Here is a 6,339-nt window from a genome sequence, read left to right on the forward strand (position 1 = left end):
CCCAGCTTGCATAACCTGCTAAACATTCCATCCCGTCCTGAAGAGGACTGCCTTCTAGTAGATTCTTTGTCCTCTTAACCCATGCTTGTCGTGGGACCTTCTGACACTTAGGGCTGCCAAGAACAACTTGGAATTCTTGTAATCAACACTCCTTCCCTGGCACTTGGGGGAGCCCCACCTTTTCTGGGCACATTCCATCCCCACTTATCCCACCCACCCTGGCCTTTTTTATTCCCTCATCAGGTGGTGCCACTCAAGCTTGCAAGCTGCTCTTTTCCCTTAGGCAAAGGATTTGGTTTTGACCATTTTATCTACTTTATGTGGTAGGATGTTAGTTAGGATTTAACCATCAGAAGGCTGTGTGGCTTCCAATCCTGATTCTTCTGCTAAGAACATTCCCAGGTGCTAACAGTGTTCAAAATCACTGGTTATCATAATCAATGTTACCCACCTAATGCCTTATTTCACTGCCCCAAAGCAACACATGTCTTCTTTCTGTTTAATAATCCCCTCCCTTGCTTTATTTTCTTTCATCTCTCTCTGGAAAATATCCAGCCATGTGCTATGAAAAATAAAGACATTTACTGAAGAAGATACAAGATACAAGAAATAATGTACAGAGGACAATGATGCCTCAGTCCCCTTCAACATAGGCACCTTAGGAACTCACACAGTTCTCCCAGCATCTCTTCCACTGTTCAAAAAACTCTGCAAAAGCCTTTGATGGAATCACCATCAGCTGTCCATCATATTTTCCTGAATCTCATCAATGGTCTGAAATCTCTTCCCATTCAAAGGTGATTTTAGTTTTGGGAAAAGCCAAAAGTTGCAGGGAACAAAATCTGGGCTGTGGAAGGCTGAGTCAACTGGGTGGTTGGATGTCTCACCAAACACTCTGTCTGCATAAGACATGCTGCATGAGTGGGTGCAATGTCATGATGAAGCTGCCAATCACAAGTTGCCCATAGCTGTGGCCTTCTGAATCATCTGAATAGTTTCAGTGGAAGAATGTTCAAGCTTAATGCAAACTTTGATGCAGATCTGTTGCTCTATTCACTCAGTACAGTGAAGTTGTCATTGTTCACACGTGCACTCCAGTCCACTCTCCTTGGCTGCCAGGTTACAGTGATGTCACACAAACCGTTCTCATTATATTAACAATGGCTGGACTTTTTCCAGACAGACTTCACATGCTGTTTTGTATGTTTCATGTCTTTATAAACTGGTTTCAGTAGTCTCTGGTTACAAATGGTGGAAGAAATAAAGAAAAAGGTAAAGAAGGAAAGAGGGAAAGAAGGAAGGAAGAAATGAAGAAAGGAAGGAAGGAAGGAAGGAGGGAAGAAAGGAAGGAAGGAAGGAAGGAAGGAAGGAAGGAAGGAAGGAAGGAAGGAAGGAAGGAAGGAAGGGATCAAAGACTTAAATGTAAGCCACTATGGAAAACAGTTTGGAATGTCCTCAAAAAACTAAAAATGGAACTGCCTTTTGAACCAGCAATTCCATTGCTAGGATTATATCCGAAAAATTCAGAAACACAATTCAAAAGAACCTATGCACCCCTATGTTCACAGCAGCACTATTTACAATAGCCAAGTGCTGGAAACAACCTAAGTGCCCATCTGTAGATGAGTGGATCAAAAACCTGTGGTACATTTACACAATGGAGTACTATGTAGCAGAAAGAAAAAAGGGACTTCTACCATTTGCAACAACATGGATGGAACTAGAGAGAATTATGCTTAGTGAAATAAGCCAGGCAACGAAAGAAAAATACCTTATGCTGTCACCTATTACAGGAGACTAATGAACAACACAAACAAATGAACAAAATTGAACCAGACGTATGTAAACAAGGAATAGACTAACAGTGAAAAGGGGGGAGGCGGGAGGGAGAGAAGGGGGTAAGAAGGGGAAGGGTCTAGTCAAAGAACATGTATAAATGACCTATGGACATGGACAACTGAGTGGGGACTGAATGTGGGAGGAGGGGGGACAGGGTGCAGGGAAGCAAGAGGGGGAAAAACGTGGGACAACTGTAATGGAAAAAAAAAAATTTAGTAGGGGAAAAATGAAAATATGAAGAATGGAAATGCCAGTTCAGTGAATATTAGAAGGACAAGGACTTTCCTTCACACTGTATATTTTTCCCCCTATCTGATCCCTCCAGAGTTTGGCATTCTAAAGAAGTAAGTAATGACTTAAGTTTCTTTGCATAAAACTAATAAGACCAGTTGTTAATAGAGGTTTTTTTGACCAAGACGTTGACTGGAATGTCATGCCTAAAGGAGACATGCTTGGGCTCTGGTTGTTACCAAAAAACCCTGAAGAACTGAGAATGACTTTTGAAGGTCATAAAAGCCCACGAGATAAAAGGCCTGGTACCATGGTTGGTTGTGCGGTCCACAGCAACCTTTCCAGGGAGAGAATGAAGGTTGTGTTCCTGAAAGATGACTAGAAGGGACCTTGAGGCACAATGAAAAACAAGAAGGACTTGGAAAAGACAGGTGTGTATAGGCAAGGCTGAATGCCAGCTATGTGGTTCAGCTTCTGTGCCCTGAAGGGCAGACTGAAGGTCACCCTAAATGTTCCTTGTGTAAGTCCCAGCAAAGCAGAACTAAAGATCATAAGTGATCATTTGCTGCTCTTGTTGTGTTTATGCAAATGAACAGGATAAATTAAAAATGGACTTAATGCAGTCTCTTTAATGACAAGGAGGGTAATCTTAGGGAGAAAAATTGTTATTCAAGTAAAATCACAATGATCAGTGGTAGACTATAAAGTAGTGCAGCTAACCATCTTTAAAGTTTCTTTTCATTTAAAATTTGTTTTCATTTGAAAGTTAAACTATGTCTGTGATATCATCAAAATGTTTAATTTACAGGCAAGAAGAATGTCAAATGCCTTGCAACTGGATGTCTTTCCAATAAGATAGTCTTATAGATTTAGAGACTTGTTTGTGGGTTATGCTACATAAATTAACATGTATTTTCTGTTTTCAAATGGCATAAGCCTATGATCTCATTACCTGAGTGATTGTCTGTACATATAGGCCTCACTTAATCCTATCTGCAGCGCTGCCTCCTGAGACTCAATGGTTTGGCTGAACTAAGTGGCTGGGTTGGTGAAGTATGGGGTGGTCTGTGGGCTTCACTTTAAAACTGGTTTCTCTTTTCTATCCTATTGGCTTAGACAGAAAGGGCCCAGAGGTCTGAGAGGGAGTAAACCAAAACATTTCCCTCAGCCCAAACTAAGTATAATGGGCAACAGGGTTTTGGACAGGTGAGATGTACCTGGCACACCTTCCTCCAACGAAGCCTTTTTTTTCCTAATGTGGGACATTGAAAAAGTAATCCCTGCCTTTTGTCATCTAGTGGTTAGAGATTGAATGATGCCTTTACCCCTGTTGTCAAATCTGTTGCTCCCAGAATACAACAAGGATGCCAGCTTGTTAAACCAAACACACCATTGTCCAGGGACAGCCAACTGACCTGGAGTCTGCACGATTCTTCCCCATGTGGAAAGGCCACCCTACCCTCCACACCCCCACTCTTATTAGGGATTTCTTGACCCAAGGGTAGGTAGGACAACGACCATGTCCAGCTTGAAGCAGCTAGAGGAGCTTGAGACCTTCACCCATTGTCCTTTATAAGATTATAAAGGGTCTTAAGTCTGAGAGGGAGGGATTGTTATTTTTTATTGTTAAAATAATTAATTAATCATTTATTTATTTAAAAAAAAGAACAAGAATATATGAACGGGTGAACCGGGAGAGCTTGTATGTATGACCCATGGGCATGGACTTGGGGTGGGATTGCTGGGGGAGGGAGGGTGCTGGGTGGAGGGGAGCAAAGGGGAAAAAATTGGAACTATTGTAACAATATAATCAATAAAATATACTTTAGATAGAAAAAGAAAGAAAAAATACTGGATAATTATGGGAGTGAGTACACAATAGCTCAAAGCACCCCAGCAACTTTCCTCATCTTTGCCCTGCTCAGTTCCCCTTGGAATTAACTGATTCTGGGATTATTTATTTTACATTTCAGGGCTTGCTTCTCTTGACTAACACCACTTTTGCTTTTTTTTTTTTTTTCCTTTCTGCTGAATCTTCTTTAAATTCCTTCCATTGGTTTTCACAACATCGCTCTCTGTCTGCTCTCCTTCAATCTTCTTGATTTCTGTTTCTGGGCCCTCCTTCTCTATCCTAACAATGGCCTCTCCTCTGCTCACTATATATCCTCTCCCATTCAGTGTTTCAGTGTTTCCCAAGTGAGGATACCATGGGCATTTTGGCTGGACAATATATTATGTGCAACTATCTTTTATATTGCAAGACAACTACCATCCCTCTCTCCCACTCACTAATGCCCACAATACCACCTCCAGTCATTGTGCCTCCAAAAACATCCTTGCATATCTAGCACATTTCAAAATGACTCTTGGGGAGGCAGCACTACACACACAGATTGAGAATTTCTGTATTATATTTGCATACCCAGCCCAAATATCTCCCCTACACTTTAGTTCACTGTCGATTAAATATTTTCACTTGGGTGATACAACAGAATTTCAACCTCATGTCTAAAGAAGAACCTATCATTTCTCACTTCCCTAAACTGATTTACCCCTGAATTTCTATTTCTGTTGACCTTACATAATAATCATCAAAGCCAAAAGCCCTGTATAAACCTTTCCTCCTTCCTTTTCTTCAAATCCCACATCAATTAATGAGCAAGTCTTTTCAGTTCTACCTCTTGAATACTGTATCCATCTTTCCCTTCTATCTTCACATGATAGCCATTTGTTTTGCAATACAATGATTTTTAACATAGAATCTTTAGCCAGCTAGTTGGCCATGAAAGGCATCCCAGTGCTGCATAATGATCAAATAAATCTAAATAGATCTTTTGGATTATAAACATAATATATATCTAAACATATTCTTCTCTTATTGAATAAAAATATGGTTCTATTCAAAATCTTTGTTTCTCTAAATCCTTTTATTACTAGAGTGTAAAATTCCTAGAGTAGGTGTGTTAAGATGTCTTTTGTCCCGCTTAAATGTGCTAAGGTCAAAAAAAACTTCTGCATCGCCCTGGCTGCTGTGGCTCAGTAGATTAAGCATCGGCCTGCGAGCCAAGTGTCGCTGGTTCGATTCCCAGTCAGGGCAAATGACTAGGTTGCACATCAGGTCCCCAGTTGGGGGTGCAAGTGAGAGGCAACCACACAGTGATGTTTCTCTACTTCTCTTTCTCCTTTCCTCTCTCTCTAAAAATAAATAAATAAATAAATAAATAAATAAATAAATAAATAAATAAATAAATCTTTTTAAAAAACTAGTGAAGTAATGTACACTTTTAAAAAATAAAAAATTTTTAAAAATACTTGTGCATCACTATCTCAGACAATAAGTTCTTAAGTGTAATAACACTAATCTCAACCCTTTCCCTTTTTTATTCTCCCTCCCAAATCTGTGCTCCTCTGTAGTCTCAGAATTATCTCCCTAAAATATTTATTAGACATTTTCACACTTCTGCTTAAATTTGCTCAATGGGTTTTTATCACCTTAAACATTCATCTTGGTAGTCTCTGTGTAAAACTTCAGAATATGTTCCTTCTCTACCTCTTCAACTTTTCCCTTGCTCTCTTTCTTGGTTCCCAAATTTCACAGGTAGCTTTAGCAATGCCAAATTCTCAGTTTCCCAACTGTGCCCTTGTAGCTCTGTACCTCCATGTTTTTGCACAGGGGGGGGTCTCTTGACCTGGAATTGCTGCCCACTGCTTTGACTTTGTTTTTGTTGTTTTAGAGAGCATTTTTTTGGCCTTTTTTTATTGTTTTCTTTTACAGTTCTTCCAATTGCCCCCTCACTACCCCTCTCTTGCTCTCCCCTGTCTCACCCACCTCTCCCCCACTCCCAGGGTCAACCCCCACCCTGTTGTCCATGTCCATGGGTCATTTATACATGTTCCTTGCCTAGACCCTTTCCCTTCTTTCCCTCCTTATACCCTTCCCTCTCCCCTCTGGCCACTGTCAGTCTGTTCCTTGTTTCCATGCCTCTGGTTCTATTTTGCTCATTTGTTCATTTTGTTCATTAGGTTCCTCTTATTGATCCTGGTAATCTACAGAGAATAGATTTTAGGGGACAAGAGTAGAAGCAGGGAGACCAGAGATGATCGTGGCTGGCTCACAGTAGCAGCAGCGAAGGCAGAGGACAGCGCTTAGATTCTCATAGGTTTTTATGTTTTTAAGATATCCATGTTATATATTTTATTTAAAAGCCTATCAAAAACTTTAAACTAGTCGACAGGTGAAAACACTGAGCCATTAGGTAATCGAGTATT

Source organism: Furipterus horrens, unplaced genomic scaffold, assembly GCF_987537825.1.
Source record: "Furipterus horrens unplaced genomic scaffold, mFurHor1.1.pri manual_scaffold_5, whole genome shotgun sequence".
In the NCBI taxonomy this organism is placed as follows: domain Eukaryota; kingdom Metazoa; phylum Chordata; class Mammalia; order Chiroptera; family Furipteridae; genus Furipterus; species Furipterus horrens.